The 17426-nt window shown below is 42.9% G+C and overlaps 1 protein-coding gene across 1 annotated transcript in view; it reads right to left on the bottom strand.

The window, feature by feature from the left end:
• The window catches only part of GRM7 (glutamate metabotropic receptor 7), a 307513-nt gene that overhangs the window by 251677 nt on the left and 38410 nt on the right, over positions 1–17426 (bottom strand). The gene's annotated exons all lie outside the window — the stretch shown is intronic.

Here is a 17426-nt window from a genome sequence, read left to right as displayed (position 1 = left end):
GGGGGGGGGGGGAACGGAACTATTCTATGTATTATTCTAAAAACCTACAGATTTAGAATTCTTTAGAGAGAGGGGGTACTACACATTAGTTAGAAGATTCACTTACAGATTTAAGATCTCTATTCAATTTTACAGAAATTCATGATATTCCCCTACAGTGCATTAAATACAGTAAGTTTTAATGTCCCTTAGAAAAAGATCATTTTCTGCTACAAAAAGTTGAAGCCAAGTGAGGCCTTAATGATTGCCTAACCTTGAGAAATTGCATCTTGTTTTTTGGATGGACTGTAATAACTTCTGAATGACATATCTGATCCACTCAGAAACGTCTGGGAATTAAGCAGGCATCAGTAGGCAGAGTCCAATTGATTCTGGAGAAAGCCAGGAAAAGAGAAGAGTAAATGAGCCACATATTACTCTCTTTATCTGGTTAGCAGATTAATTTCCTCCAGCATCTATGTAATCATTTATAAGCAGTTGATGGCAGCTTTACCAAAAAAAAGAAAAGGAAAAAAAATCAGTTCAAATTGACATCTTGAATGCCTTACTTCCCATGCAGAAGAAAAATAGAACAGGATCAGAACAAGGTCTAAGAGGATGAGAGGAGTCAGGCTGAAGGTGCAGGGCCGGGGGGCATGATGGTGGCACACAGCTGTTTTGGGGGAACTGGGCTCACTGGGGCATACGGGGGGCAGCTTCCTGGGAAACCCACGAGCTGTTGCAACACAGAGACCCTGAGCCAACTATATTATTTTTAAATTGCTGTTTTGAAGAACTGCAAGCACAGTCTTAAAGAAATATACAGTGTCCACTATCTCTATTTTACTTATAAAAATCAGCATTGCCCAGTGTTTTTTTACAGTTTGCCTTTCTTTCCTTTGGCATAGTTGTTCTCTGGGCAGTTTTATTCCTTGCCCAAAAGAAATAATTATGAAATCCTCTTCTTTGGTTGTTTGATGTGAATTAATCCTTGCAATAAGGCATCTGTTTATGTAAAATTAAAGTTATGTTGAACATAAAATGCTTCTTTCCTTTGAGTCAATAAGTATAAGGAGCCTTCACACTCCACACTGTCGAAAAATATGAAGTATGCAGTGCTTCTATCATTTATGTTAGCTCAGAGATGTTCTTCCGCCAGAGGAATATGTTATTCTGAAGGGGCACTAATCTGCATGAAAATTTACTATGTTACAGCAATATCGTAATGGATGCCACAGTATCACATAAGTATGCTGTATTTCACTTTGAGATTTCTGGCAGTGACTACACCTTTCAAGAGGATCCTTCCTACCTAAGGCTGATCATTAACACGTCATTTACTTGGTTATTTACTATTTGCCCACATGAAGGCACCTTCTCTGAGCAACCTGAAGCTAATCTTGCTGGCTTCTACTGACAAAAGTATTTCTCCCAGAACACAGATGTCTCTTAAATACTACGAATGATCTACTAATGGTTTTATGGGGTTAATTAACTGTTTCTTTTTAGAGATAATAGAATTTGCAATGAGGAACATCGGCATTATCTTTAGTGCTACCTCTGCAAATGGAGAATACAGGATAATTGGTACTGCCGTGTATTGCCCATTATGCACAAAATTAAGGCAAGGAATTCACACGTAGTGATTAACATTGGTATTTTATTACCTTCAATTCTTATAATAGATTGCAATTCACACAATAGATGTGCAAAAACCTTGTTTCTGTCTTTTACTAAAAACTATATATTCTGCTAGAATGCCCCCATCTTTATTTCTCTAGGGTTTTTTTTCCTTTAAGGAGCCCACATCTCTCCTAAACCTGGTGAAAGCATTTAAATGCATTCTGCATCACATCCTAAATACTAAAGAAACATTCATTAGGATATAAAGTGATCCTCTATCAATTGAGGAGAGTCAGAAGGTTATGAAATGTCTTACACTTCAGTTAAGATAAAACCCTTGTAAGGGACTGTAATGCTCCAGTCCTAAGATGTTGGCAAGCAAGTCAGACCACAACGAAGAAAGCACAACTGATAGGAAGCTAGGAATGAAGTAGTTTTCTCGCCAAGTGCAGGTAGTAAATAATGTAATGAGCACCCACACTGTCCTGGTGGGAAGCGCAGTTTCTGGTGTCCCTCTGAAGGGCCTGTGCCTGCAGTCCTGTGCTTCGGTACAAATCTGAGTTTCCTTACAAAAAACATAAGCTTAGCTTTTGCTCAGCAGATCCTGGAAAATGAAACCTTCACTAAAAAGAAAAAAATCATGGCAATTTTACGATGAGCAGAGCAGGTTTGTGAAAGAATGAGTCACACAGGCAGAAACTTCAGTGCTTTCCAGGAAAGAAACCTCAGCGACGTGCGTGCTCTGTTGTAAAATGCCCCTCGTATGCAAAAATCTCCCTGCCTTGTGCTCAGCCTTTGGCCCCCGTAAGAAACGCAGGGGTCTCCCCGGGATGCTCCCAGCACAGGCATCCCTGCGCTCCCCCGCCGTAACCCTGCCGAAGACCCCTCGGGCTTTCCGAAGGGCTGTCCCCAGCCCAGGGACCGATGGGGGGCTGGTTGCGATGTCCCTCCCGGGGCTGTGCTCCCCTCGGCCGCGGGTCTGGGCACAGGCTGTGCCAGCGCTGCCTTTGCCCGTGGCCCTGGGGGAGCAGAGCCTCGGCCGGTGACCGCGGGAAAGCGGCTTTGTTCCCGCAAGGCTCGACTCTTCTCCTGCCAAATGGCATCACTTTGTCTGCATCAAACCAAATAAAAAGTAGCCTGAAGATGCAGCTTGCTCCAGGAATACATCTAGGTTTATGGACTTCTTTTTCCATAAAAAGCAATAACATGAAACTTGAATGTGATTTTTTTCCTCCAGAAAGCTGATTTTTCACACTTGGTCTAATACAACGGAGTTTTACATCAATATCCATTACTGCAACGGAAGCCTTGCCATGGGTATGGCAACCTGCAGCTGTAATTCACGGAGTAACGACAGGTACTGCACAGTTAATGCTGCCTCTGAGTTTGCATTGCCAGTCCGATTGTGACACTGGCCCATCTTAAATTCAAATATCGTCCTCATCCAAGAATTTGCCTTTATATCTGGGACGTAGAAAGGCTATTTGTATAACAAGTGAAATAAACTGGGTATGAGATTCCTGCACGCCGACACTACCCAAGAGCAGGCGAACACAGTCAGAGCCCTGGAGCAGGCAGCTGCCCTGAACCGAGCGCGGGGTGATGCATCGCGGTCCCTGTCAGCCTCTCTGCTCTGCTAAGCCAATTCCTTTCCCCCACCTACAAAGCATTTCATTCTGTGGGTGCAAGGCTATTATCATTCCGATGTTGGCAAACTCAGCTGGAGTCTGGAAAAGGCTTTCTTTTTAACCAAAGCGGCTGCAGCTTTTCAAACTACTCAGACGATGCAGGTATCTTCTCTCCTTCGCCCTTCCCACGATTAAATGTGAATACAGTTAGTACATGATGTTAGCAAATACCGGATTCACCAGAGAAATCTACGAAAGATGTCCTCCCATTTTCAGCGTTGTCTGGAATTTAAGGAACAACATTTCCAGTGTGATGGTGCAAACCAATCTAAACCACAACTGCCCAGTTCCAGCGGTTATCACAGACCCTGCAGAAGGAGCTGCATCTCCCAGGTGACTTCTTGACCTCCGCTCTCCACCCTTTTCTAATCAACAGAAGCCTTCCTAATAACTTCAGAGCCATGGCCGGTGTTGACACTGAGACTCTTTAGCTCATGGTTTTCACCACATATGCAGTGGCAAAGAGCCTGGGTTTGCACAGCCATTTGTCACTGCCTCGTTAAACAACATAACACAATAAAGCATACATCTGCTTTGCCTCACACCGACCTTTCCCTTGCAACAAGATGAGGTTCTTTATGGCACAAAGATACTTATTTGATGTGCACTGGTGGTTACAGTGCAGATTTTAAAAATGCCCTGGAAGTCCTTAACTTCTGAACATCCAGAACAGGACCAGAGTAATTGCTCCTCATTGAACCAGCCATTCACAAAAAGGGCATTAATAAGAAAGAGCAGACAAATGCCTTCCTCTGGATTTAAAACCCCTGAGCAGATAATACCACCTCCTCCCGTTATTCTCACAAAGAGAGTGAATGAGAGAAAGCAAGCGCGTATGTGTGTATGAGACAGATGCAACATTTCTTTGGGGTAAATTCTGTTCACAATCACAACGTTCTGGAAAATTATTATAAACAGCTTCTAAGCAAAACTGAGTCAAATATATTCAATTTGTTGTACTCCTCCCTTCATTTAAAGCTTTATATATTCTTCTCATCTTTGTCCCCTGACAACAAAGATGGCAATGAAGCTACAAAATAACGTTGAGTGCATTGTAACTAAAACTAAAGGGTCCCAAATTAAATATTAGTGGTGTACAATTTAATCTGTTTTTTTTTTCCTACAACTCGTAAAAACTCTTAAATTGTGCTTCTACAGCTTAGGACATCAGCAAATTCTCTAATTGCTTTACAGCACCATTGTTATTTTATGAAGAGACTCTCCATCCTACATGTTCTACAGCTGGCTAATTAAATTACTCCTTTTTTTTTTTTCTTTCTTTTTTTTTTTTTTACAAGCAAGGTACACAGGAACCACAGCCATGTTGCCAATATAACCAGCCATGACTGCTAGAACAGGAAAAAAGAATCTAAAGAAAACAGGAGATGCAAGGATCAACCTCCAGTCACACCAAATCCACTCTGGGCCACTGCACCAGGATAAAGGGATCTCACGGTATGTGCAGATGGAGAGATCCCACCTTTGCACGGATCTCTCCGGCTGCTGTAGAGCTGGTACACGGGACCTGTGTCATCGCTGATCCCAGCTTACAGCACACGTTGTGTCTGTGTCAGGGCAGGCACAAGGAAAGCACTGTCAGGAGCAGGTACAAGGCTGCTTTCCAGTCCTCACGGCCCATCCTTGGTCCTTAGACCATCCTAAAACTCAAAATGCAGGTCTCGAGATGTAAAAAGAAACCTCATTTCTGACCACGGTGCAGGAACGATGACAATTTGACAGTGTTTCAGGTAAGTTTAAATTTCTAGAAAACTACATTATAAACTCATCAAATTACGCTTCACGCATATCTCTGGATAGCAGCAAGTGTCTGTGGATACTTTCACCAACTTGATTCTGACAGCAGATCACTTCAAGAAGAGAATTCATTTCAATCCATTTTAAAGGTTTTCAGATCATCCACTTCTTGCCTTGCTTCAGACAAATCCAATTAACAAGACTGCTGGGAAACTGTTGGGACTATTAGGAGTCTATTTCCTTACTGGCAAATACAGGTCATTTGCACATTGATAAATTCATCCAACTTTTGCTTTTTCAAACTAATAATTCATCACCATTTTCTCTGCACTTTCACCACAAATTGTTAAACCCCATGCTTTTCACACTCAGCCCCTTCTTGTTTGCCCTGGCAAGGCTGTTCCTGCACAGTCTCAATCCAGCCATCATTGGCTTCTCTCAAGATCTTTTTTTCACCTCTTTGCTGTTCTTGCCCATTATGGGGACAGGCAACACATCAAGTCTGTGGACTTTCCTAGAGCTGTCTGGTTTTGCTAGCCTCTACTTTTTGATCATTGTTTATTTCCCTTCTTAGGCACCTGCTAATTTTCTCAAACTCTTTTATGTTTTTAATCATTTATCAAAGTCTCTCCTGATGATCTTTTATTCTTGAAAGATGTGGTCCTTTTGCCATTATGCATAATTAACTCGCTGCTGACAACTGCCTATTGGACAAATTTCTTATCCTCCTTTGAGTTTGCCTAACAAATAACTAGTTACTGTTGGCCTTAATTAATACAGTTGGCCTTATTAATTTACTAAAAGGTGTTGTACCATTCTTAGGTTTGAATTCGTTATTAGTATTACTACATCCTTCACATGATTATGATGCAATGACTGTCAATTAATTTATATAATCTTTATTTTTAAAGAGAAGCTTAGGGAAATATGCATGAACTTAAGAATGTCATTGCAAATCTTTCCAGAAAATTCCTTGATCAGATCCTTATAAATCCTCATCTATGCTGCCACTTGCAGTAGATTCATTTGGGGTTTGTGCTAATTCACTGGAGAGTCCTGTAATCCCTTGTCATAAATATGAAGGATTTCACCCAGCCTATTAACAAGTAGAATTATAGATTGTCAGGGAGTAAATCATCCACCCTTTCCTACTCATATCAACAATGGATTGAGAAAAATTACTCATTCGTTTTTATAATCCTTTAATTCTTGCAGATGTTCCTTTGAAAATTGATTTAAATCGATGAATCATAGGGCAAGATTGGTGTAAATTTTTCAAGCTGAAGACATTGCCTTTGATAGAGCAATCACAGTATACACCCCTATACCTACCGTAACTCATCACTTTTGAATGTTTAACATACTTAAAACTCTGGAGTCAGCTCCTGAGGCTGTAAGAGCAAATGGGTTTTAATTAAATGAAGCCCAACCTGTCCTGATACTTTTTTTTCTATTTCTCAGATGGAAGAGAAGGGCAAGATAAAGAGCCAGAAATTCACCTTCTTCAGCTGTTAGTGACCAACTTGTTTAGTGATCTGCTCTCGGATGACACAAACAAGACCAGAGCCTTCAGCTCATGTCCTGTGCTCCCAGCAATGCCTCGTTTATGGATACAGGTGAAGAGTGATCCACAGCCACATCTTGGAGCTTGGCCAGTAGAGTTTGCCCCTGCACTGGCCTCAGCAGACACTCCGTGCCTATTGAACATCTCGGGGACAACACGCAGCCACGAGCACCTACGACAAAATTCCCCCGTTGGGGAAGTCACAGGGTAGCAGGTGATTGTACACAATGTGATATCCCATAACCACGCACAACAATGTCGGCAGAAAGATCCACAGAGCTCAGATACAGGCTTACGCCCAAATTAACCATCTGAAAGTATTTGGCATCAGCCACAGAAGGAAAGCACTTTCCAACTTCTTACATAGTCTATACTGTAAAAATAATCACAAGATAGTTTAGCCTACTTTGGGTTATTGCTGGTCTGCTATTTCAGAAGAGGTATTTGCCTGATATAATTTGCACAAGGATAAACTAAACCTCTGACTTGATCATAATTACTCTTTTCCTTGTTTTGTGACTACAGAGGATCTAAATTTCAGAAAAGATGAGGTAAAGCTACCAGCTAAGCCTGGAAATTCTTTTCTCTTACAGAACTAGAAGAATGCTAAAAATAATTTCATTGTCAGTAAAACATAAAGTTACTACCCTCTGCTGATGACAATGGACTTACAGTCCATGCAACAGTGAAAGCCAACAGGAACAAAAAACCCAAACACATTTACATTAACCTGTGTGGTGGGTTGACCCCAGCTGGAGGCCAGGTGCCCACCAAAGCTGCTCTGTCCACCTACTTGGGTGGACAGGGGAGAGAAAAATATAACAAAAGGCTCGTGGGTCGAGATAAGGGAGAGATCACTCACCAATTACTGTCATGGGCAAACAGACTCAACTTGGGGAGATCAGTTTAATTTTTTACCAATCAAATCAGAGTAGGATAATGAGAAATAAAAACTAAATCTTAAGAACACCTTCCCCCCACCCATCCCTTCTTCCCGGGCTCAACGCCGCTCCCAAACTCTCTACCTCCTCCCCCCCAGCACAGGGGGATGGGGAATGGGGGTTGGGGTCAGTTCATCACCCCTTGTCTCTGCCGCTCCTTCCTCCTCAGGGGGAGGAGGACTCCTCTTCCCCTGCCCCCGCGTGGGGTCCCTCCCACGGGAGACAGTCCTCCACAAACTGCTCCAGCGTGGGTCCCCCACGGGGTCACAAGTCCTGCCGGCAAACCTGCTCCAGCCTGGGCTCCTCTTTCCACAGATCCACAGGTCCTGCTGGGAGCCTGCTCCAGTGCTGGCTTCCCACGGGGTCCCAGCCTCCTTCGGGCATCCCCCTGCTCCGGCGTGGGGTCCTCTCTCCCCAGGCTGCAGGTGGAGATCTGCTCCCCCGTGGAGCTCCCTGGGCTGCAGGGGGACAGCCTGCCTCACCAGGGTCTTCATTACCAGGGGCTGCAGGGGAATCTCTGCTCCGGCGCCTGGAGCATCTCCTCCTCCTCCTCCTCCTCCTTCTGCACTGACCTGGGGGGCTGCAGGGCTGTTCCTCTCACATGGTCTCACTCCTCTCTCTGGCTGTGGCTGCTGTTGTGCAGCAACTTTTCCCCCTTCTTTAAGCCTCTGTCTCGGAGCCGGCTGGCGTTGGCTCTGTCGGACATGGGGGAAGCTTCTAGCAGCTTCTCACAGAAGCCACCCCTGTAGCCCCCTTGGCTACTGAAACCTAGCCATGCAAACCCAATGCAATCTATGAAAATGTATTAAAAGTGCCTCAAATCTCCTTTGGCCAAGTTTTAAACTTTAGCTTGGTTATATACATGCAGCATGACTAGAGCATATGATTTCCATGTAGCAGCAAGGATGCCCGTTGCATCCCTGAGGAGAGACTGACCGGTAGCAAAAGAAGACAAATACAGCCCCCTACAAGCATATAAGCCAAATAAAGTATGGGTTTCGATGACATTGGATGCAGGACACATGTCCTGCAAGTTTTATTGTTACTTTTGACCATTGCACATGAAGGGTTCGGAGTGAAACTCGCACCTCCAGGCAAGCCTGACATTGCAACCCTGCACCATGCAAGTACCGAATGCCTTTGGGTTGAATGGCCTGCTAGTCCTGGGCCTGCCATCAAGGTAATTAAGTAAAATCGGCAGCAATTCTGCCCTCTTCTGAGCTGGCCAGAGGATGCCATTGCTCTTGGTGTGCATGGCACCTGCAAGGGAGACTGTTCCTTCCATTACTGGCAACAGCGTGATACCAAGTAATTATTTTGCAATGCAATTTGAACGGAGAAAATAGGAGCTTGTATCTGGGTAAACAGCATCCACTGGTTGTAAACAATTATTTAGAAATGGAATTTGAGGATCCTTTCAGAGTAACAATTTAAATTGGTCAGAACAGTGCGGGAGAGATTGTATTGCTCCGCTGGAAGTATTGTGGTCACATTCAGAAAACTTTTCCTGCGTAATCCCTTAAATCCATTAGCTTTCCACCGGAGTGCTACGGCTGTGAAAGCAGATCAGGAGGAAGTGATTGGTGCTTTGCCTGTATGATATAATTACCACTGAATAATGTTCTGAAATAAGGCAGCTTTCATACCTTTAGTTTAATTTAATTCAGGGCTGGAATTCATTCCTGTTATTGTTTTAAATATATGTTCACCTTGCATTCATTAATAATACACAGAAAATTTCTTGGGGGTTGGGGGCAAGAGCAAGTTTTTTAAATTAATTGTAGAGGAAGAGCACATGTGGTACCACCTCCACCTTCCCATATGCTTTAGCCTTCTTCAGGTCCTGCGACCTTGACCAAATACCTTGACAGAAACAACTTCCAACACGAGAAGGAAACCCGCCTGTCCTTGTCTACGTTTATGTTTTTTGAGTAATCTCTCTGTTTGAGCACAGATCAGTGCTAAACCCCAAGGCAACAGGTTGGGGGGGTGGGGGTGGGGGGGGGGGGTGACTTTTGTGATGGGAGAGCAGAATGGTCAACTGCTGGCACAGTAACAGCAATTTATTGCTCCCTCAGCCCTAAGTCACCTCTGGATAAGGACTAAGGCCGTATCAGAGTGTCAGAGCATTTCTTTCTTGAAAGAGAAGTTTAGGCTGCGACCGCAGTGGCAGCAGGTCTTTGCTAGCAATGCACATTTAGCTAGTGCCTGTCCTGTGCAGCCCTTACAACGCGTCTGACACGAGTGTTATAAGGAATCACCTGTGAACCTCACCACCACACTGACCTAGCCTGGAAAACAAGGCCCACCTCCTTGAAAATAAAGAGAAAAAGAGGTTGGAAAAGATTTTAAGCCCGGAGAGAAAGCCAGAGCGGCTCTTCAGAAGCAGGTGGCACCAGTTTTGGGGTGGCCCCATCACCACCGACCCCCTTCGCCTCTGCGTACAGACGCACACACGCACACCCCCGCATCCCAGCACGTCCTCCCCGCAGCCCCCAGCGCGCTGCCTGCCCAGCTGGGCTCACTCCTACCCCGAGGCTGCCGCGAGGGGAGGACATCTGACTTTCTGCTTCTATAGAAACAACACCACTGCTGAATTTTAGCCGTGCTTGTTTTGCCAAGGAAGGCCTTCTGGGCTGCTTAAATGTGTGTATAATATCTATTCTGTAGTAATTGTTTTTTTTCTGGGGGTTAGAAAAACTACATTATTCTTGCAGATGACAATGCCTTTAGTGTAAGGATGTACTGCAGTTCCTGAACAAGGGGAGCTCTGTCAAAGCAATGAATGATTACTGTTTTCAGTGGTTCTCTTTCCCTGCAATTGTTTTTTTAATAAGTAAAAAGTTCCTAGGGGACTATTTTTTTTCTTCTCCCTGCAGAGTGAGGGCTATTGTGTTGGGAGTATCAGTAACAGAAAAGCTTCCCATCCATCTGAGGAGGACAACATGACATCAAGGGCCCATTCAACAATGAGATTTTTAACAAACAGATACGCGGGGAAATTAAATCTGGACCAACACCAAGCTCAGTGAAAGATGGTCATTCCTGAGGGAGAAGAGAGGACAGGGATTTGAATTGAGAGAAGCAGCACCAAAATCCAGTTGCTTTCCTCAGGCTCCCCACTTTTCCCTTCCCCATATTTGCATAGGACAGCAAGAACAACCTGCACCTTCATTTTCCCAAAGAACAGAGGAATTACATGATTTATTAGATCCCAAGCAGTCCCTACAGTTTTATCTCTCTGTAGCGTTTTTGTCAACAACGTGCCCACTGCTGAGTTGGGAAACAAATAGGGCATTACCCAGGCACTGCTAGGAAAACCTGATCTCTCCAAACACACCAGGTTAAATTTGTGTATGTATGGAAAGCAAGAAAGAGGCTTTCTAGAAAAATCAGGTCGTTTCAAACAAAAAAGACAAGTTGAAACTGTCATACAAGGGGATTTATAATTCACATTAATATTACCAAAATTTTTATTCCAGATGTTGCTTGAATATTCAAATCACTGGCATTAAGTTCTTTGTAAACAACAGCTGACTGTGCTTAAGATTCATGTTATGTCAGTTGTCTTCAGCACAGATTCCTGCGGCTGCATCTGCTACAAAACCTGCAGGACCAAGACCCAAGCAAAGACCTTCTCCACCACCCACCTAGCTGTGAATGGGGCAGCTGGTCCTTCCAAACCCCAGAACATCCCCCCATCTCCCCGCAGTGTCCGGGGCGGGGGGGCAGTGACACGCTGTCCCAACACCTCCAGGCACTGACCACAATGATTTTCTGGGCAAACCTGGCAAAGACCCAAGGGCCCTTGAGGTCCAGAAATTAACACAGAGCTCCTTCCCTGAGTGTACAAAACACTTTAACCAAGCTATGCACTTGGAAACACAGTTCAAACTCCTATTAGCTGAATATATAGCCTATAATTACCATCAGCCATAACTGGATTCTGCAAGAGAATCTTTTCTATTTTTATTTTTTTCTTGTGCCGAAGACAAATTCATTATCAGATGGACAAGAGCAGTGAAATTCCAATTAAATATGCAATAAATTTCATTTTATTCTTTCAGCATAATTTTAGTAAAGGGAGCTGCCACAAGTCATGGCAGCCAGAGCAAGCTGTGTTTCAAGGTGGAAGGTCTCTACCAGTCTTAGGAAATGACGTTACTAAATCAAATATATGTGAAAGCCTGGTCTATTCTCACTGAAGCCAATAAACAAGTAAAAATCCCACTGTCTTCAAGGGTGTGCCTTAAAGTCCTGAAGGCTGAGAACTAGCTAGGCAAGTCCTCCTCCATCCCTGTCTGTTCCTGTTTCTCTGCTCACAGGGCAAGCCTTACGGTAAGATTTTTTCACATCCCAGCCTCAGACACATCGAAGGATGAATGAGGAAAAAGAAAATAAGGAGTGCAGAATAGCTTACAAAACCAAGTATGCACTTGAACAAACATGGAACGCTTTGTTGTTCTGGTCACTCATACCCTTTCACAGCCTGGCACTCCAGGTACCCAGCACAGGCTCCCCGTCAGTCTGCAACAGCGGAGTTTGGACACCTTGAGCAGTAAGCTCATTAGAGTCCGGAAGAGTACATAGTTCATGGCGATGATGAGTTTACTGGGAGACAACATACTGTTGTGAGACAAAGCGCATGTATGAAAAATATAGGACACCAGCCCAACTGCAACAGTCGAGTACCTGACATGAAAGCCACTAACAGCTTTAGCAGAGTAGGTTTTAAATCATATCCCAGAATATCTCCTTCCCTCCTCCTCCTCCCCTTAATATGGTTTGGAGAGCAAGTCTCCCAGTTTCACATTCGGTTTTCTAATACAGTGGGAGTCCCAGCAGACCTGCCTCTCTGCTGCTCATCCACGCACGTGGTCATCACACCAGGTCACCAGGCTGGCCCCCATCACCTCTCCGCGCCAGCCCCTGGGCTGCGGAGAGCCAGGTCTGCCCTGAGACACATTGCACCAGCCTCACCACACGCTTAGCTGAAGCCGTTGGGTGGAAGACCCTGGGAAGCTAGCAGAGGAAGAAACACTAGCCGTGGATCTGCCAGATAGCAGCAAACTTGTTTCCAGCAGAGTCCTCCAGCGCAGCCCACGCTGGGCAGGAGCGAGGAGGGATGGTGGAGCACCCGGCGCAGCTTTGCAGCCCTTCAACACATTGACATAGGTAAAAGCTGCCGGGAATGTGTCCATTTGTCAGTAATCCTGTACGAAATGCAGCCACTGATCCAGATTATCTTTCCTCCCCTGAACGCCTTGCTCACAAGCCCGCACGTATTGCAAGGCACGCTCTGACATTTGGAAAGAAACAAACACAAGATTTCAAACCCCAGTACAGCGTATAGCTGACTTAGCAAACACTTTCATTAAAGAGTTCAAAGGAGTGGGGAAAAATATCTCATGAAATCTAAAGCATTCTGCATATTAATTCACTGTGGAAACAACAAGCACTGGAAATAAATGGAAGTGACACACGGACTTGTGACATGCATGAGATCAGGACATATTACACAACAGCTACTGTCAGCTTTCCTGGAGAATCAATGGTCATGTCCTGCAATCTTCATTCTCCCACGCAATCTCTGGCTGCAGTGAACACATAATTGCCTGACAGCAAGGGGAAGAATCAACCCAGCTGTTAGTCCTTTCTGTTACTTAGGAAATCAGCCAGCCCTCCTAAATTTTCTAATCATTGACAATAACTAAATTAGTAATGTGCCCTAATATTTTAATAGCTCCTAGCCAACTTCTGGGGGAAAAAGCCAGCCAACGCTCTCTGCCAGTCTTGATTTTCTAGTCCTTGATTTCATGTAGAAATAAGAGATATTCCAGAGTATACAATGTTGAAGTCAGGCAGAGTATAGTATAAATAGGTCATTCTGGAAAGGGAGAAGTCACTTTTTCATAACATTACTCTAAATCAATAAAGTCCTTTTCAAAAATTATCTTTCAAAACAGGGTGGTCTAAGTTACATCTAATCTGATATCCTATGAACGCAACATAGAAGTATTTTATGTGTTTAATATCATGACTCTTAGATGTAACCCCAGCACACTATGTAAATAATTATAAAGTTCCTGACTAAAATTAAAATTGCTTGCCTAAAATCCTTCTCACAAGGACCACCTGACAGCGTTACAGCTGAAAGACAATTTTGAAATCACTCCACGTGGTAAAAACATTCCCAGGATCTGAAACCAGCTGGTAGGACCCAACCACTAATCAATGGCTGCCCACTATTAACACAGACAATAATTCCCCTTTTGAAGAATACAATTTATTTAATAAGGCTGATCTGAGACAGAGTAAGTAGGCAAAAGACAGAAAATGGAGCAGGAACAAAAGAGAGACGCTAGTGCCAGACTGAGTCCTTCTTGCGGGAGCATCGCTCCTCAAGGGAAACTCTCCCATCCTGCACCAGCTTCATCAACATATTCAACTTCCAATCAGTTGGAAAGTGAACAGAGCTTATGAAGAGCAGATGGACACATTACAAATGCCCGTGTTTGGATCAATTTGATTGGTATCATCAACAACAAAACCTCTCAAGTTAAGAGAGCTGTTCACAGCAGCAGAGGACCTACAGTTAATCTCAGCCACCAGGCGATTGCTTTTACAGGCAACGCAGATCTATTTAGCACTTAGCCTGCAGTAATGATAATAATGCAAACAGATATTTGGCCTATGGACTTCATCGCTAGAACTGACTAACTAGTAGGACACACAACAATTTTCAATAAATCTAATATTTCAAAATGCTCTTTCTGCCAAAGTAGCACTTTATATTTCTGTCCTTTACAAAAGTGAGCAATAATGCATTTTAGATCTAATAGTCTCTCTCTCTCTCTTCAGCAGAGGGATCTCAAAGTGCTTTGCCAACACTAAATAACTACAATGCAAGAGATAAGGGAATTCACATGTAAAGATCGCTTCCCCCAAAACTGAAAAAAAAATAGATCTACCTCCATACTAAAGTCCAAAAGAGAACAATTTACAACACCCACCTTACACAGGCACATAGAAAAATATATGATTCAGAGGGAAAGTTCTGTAGAAGATAACTTTAACTCCTTTGAGCTGAGATTTAGCAGGAGACACTCCAGTAAATACATCTGTTCTTCAGAGAGCAGCCAAGGAGCCTTGAATGACTACTGTGATCACATGAAAGATAACAGCAAAAACGTGGAGTCTAAAATACTTTTTTCTATATTGGTTTGCTATTGATTGAAATGTGAAGTCACTAAAACTACAACTGTTAGCATTTAAATACTCCATCCAAAGCTGGAGCGCCTTGGCTTAACAGAGATGACAAAAATAACAAAAACTGCATCACTTCAGAGCCACCCTCTTCTTCCACAGAGCACGTAAAACTTATTGGATTTGAACTATCTAAAACATGCCTGGTTAGCGGTTAACAGAGACAGGCATATACCTCTAGCACATTAAAATACGCAATAATTTGGTTTGTACTTTGATAATTTCAAGTACAGAGAATTACTTTTCTTTAATCAAGGAGTTTTAGAGCGGGCAGCACCCAGCCAGTGAGTTGAGCTGCCAGCCAGGCTTGCAAAATGCAGAAAGCCTCCAAGTGCATTGATGGAATGAAAATCTGATCCACAAAATGCGAGTGAGAAGCAACCATTCAACCTCTTACGTGCTGGCTATCTGTCTGTGCAACTTTCTGGACTTCCAGACTACAAAGAATGATGTGTTGGATGCATCTATGACTATTGCCTCAAGCACTTGACAACTGGGAAAAAATTATGTGACAGTTTATCATCAGTATGGATGCCTACAGTGCAAGAAATTCAGGATGGCCAAAAAATAATCTCCAATTCATCAGTGAGTGTTTCAAGAACCAGAGAAGCCAGGAAGAATACAATGATTTTTGATGTTCATGGACTCTCATGCAGCTTTTCAGTTAGAAGGAAGAATGGATTCTTATTCTTTTTGATTTCTGGATCAGAAACATCCTTACTTACAAACTTTTCCTTTAAGAGCTGCATCTTTTGCTTTGTCTTCTGCTCTACCTGACTTTCCCCTGATTTTAAAGTATAAGAGGTTTTTTTTCTCCATCTGTAAAAAAGTATTGGCAAAAATATGTGACCAAAGCTTGTCTGCTTTTCCCTGTAGAAGTTGCTGTGAGCATCTACCTGACTTAAGGGTGCTTGTGCTGAACTGGCTTGTGCTACGGCCGCCTCCTGCCAGAGGAGAGTCCCACCAGCTCTTTGGCTGCAGAACCGACACTGCAAACACCGACATGAAAGACTGTCACAACTTTATTTTTGGCACATCAGAGAGCATATTCCTATTGCTGTCTGCAAAATTTTAAGGGGGTATATATCCAACATAGTGACGGTAACCTAAATGAATGATGTGATCTGTAACAATAACTCTCTTACAATGTTAGCTAATGGTTCCCACTCAAAAATTTCTTAAGCGACTTCCTCTCTGGTACAGAACACACAACAAAGTGATCAAGAAAAGTGCCAAGTAAAAGAATCACTAAGCTAGTAATGACTGATCAACAATTGCATGTAACTGAAACCCGGCTGATAAGGACCAGTAACAAGGGATGAACTGATAACTTGTATGTGCTGTGTGCTCAGAAGCGTATGGGCTGTTAAAGTCCTTACTCACCATGTACTAAGGTCTAACAAGCAAGATACTGTAGATGTGAAAAAATATGACTCACAATCTTGGAGCCTGCCAGCTCAAAGATCAACGGTGACAGAACATCCACAACAGGGCCATATTTACTTGCCTGCGGAGGTAGCACTGCTTACTTAACAGTCGTGGGTTAAGACAGGAAAGGTGATTTACCTTTGTTCATTTGCAACCCTTGACCTAAAGGGTGTCTCAATCCAGAACTTTTCAATGTCCTTGAACTTAGTCAAAAGGCTATAAAACCTACATTAAATAAATTTTGAAAGTTATAAATCGTACATTCTGAATTTTATTTCATGCTTTGCCTTTATCCAACTTTGTGTAAAAAAAAAAAAAAGCCACAAGAAGAATCTGAGATTTTTCTACAACACTGAAAACATGGGATGGAAATTAGCTCGGTTAGGAAGAGATATCTTCAAAGAGAGAAGCCCAATAAAATGGGCTTTGATGAATTTCTGTCAAAAAAGATAATTTAACTACCCCTTTTTTCCCCACTGATCTCACATAGATAATTTACATTAGACTTCACATTTTTCTTGATACAAGGGTAAGACATTTTTTCCAGTGTGTCTTTTTCACTAATCACCATAGAATAATGATATCTTTTGCAAGAAGTTAGGATATACATCATTATACGATGCATGGCAGACTGTTTTAGCACTATCTGTCTGGGGTTTTATGTCTTAGACTAGCAGGTTACAGATCTGCAACATATGTGATTGCGTGAAGTTTTACAATACTGGGACTGACAAATGTCAGTGACCAGATAACTCATCTTCCCCTTTTCTCACAGGCTCCCCTGTCTCCCTACCACTAAAAGAGCTCAATATAAACACCGAGGCAGTGAAAAGCCTCCGTTAGTATGAAGTCCTGCTACGCAATTATTTGGCCACACTGATGCCAAGATGTAATTCAGCAAGAGGCCACCGATCTTTTTGTCCAGAAACATTGAAACTGGACCAAAATGGAAATATTTTAACCAAAATTCAATGACCTGCATGCATCAGTGAAGTTTTCTTAATGAAAGATATTACAAGCTTTATAGGTAAAGATGCAAAAATAAATAAGTGTGCTCATACCACAAGAGTTTTGATAATAATTAAATTTATTTCTTCTTCTCTACAGTTAACCTTGAAAATGTACTACTTCAGCTGACTGATGACTGCAAAAGAGAAGGAAACAGTTTAAATCTGAATGATT

The sequence above is a fragment of the Accipiter gentilis genome, chromosome 23, assembly GCF_929443795.1.
Source record: "Accipiter gentilis chromosome 23, bAccGen1.1, whole genome shotgun sequence".
Lineage (NCBI taxonomy): Eukaryota > Metazoa > Chordata > Aves > Accipitriformes > Accipitridae > Astur > Astur gentilis.
This window is presented reverse-complemented; position numbering and strand designations above follow the sequence as displayed.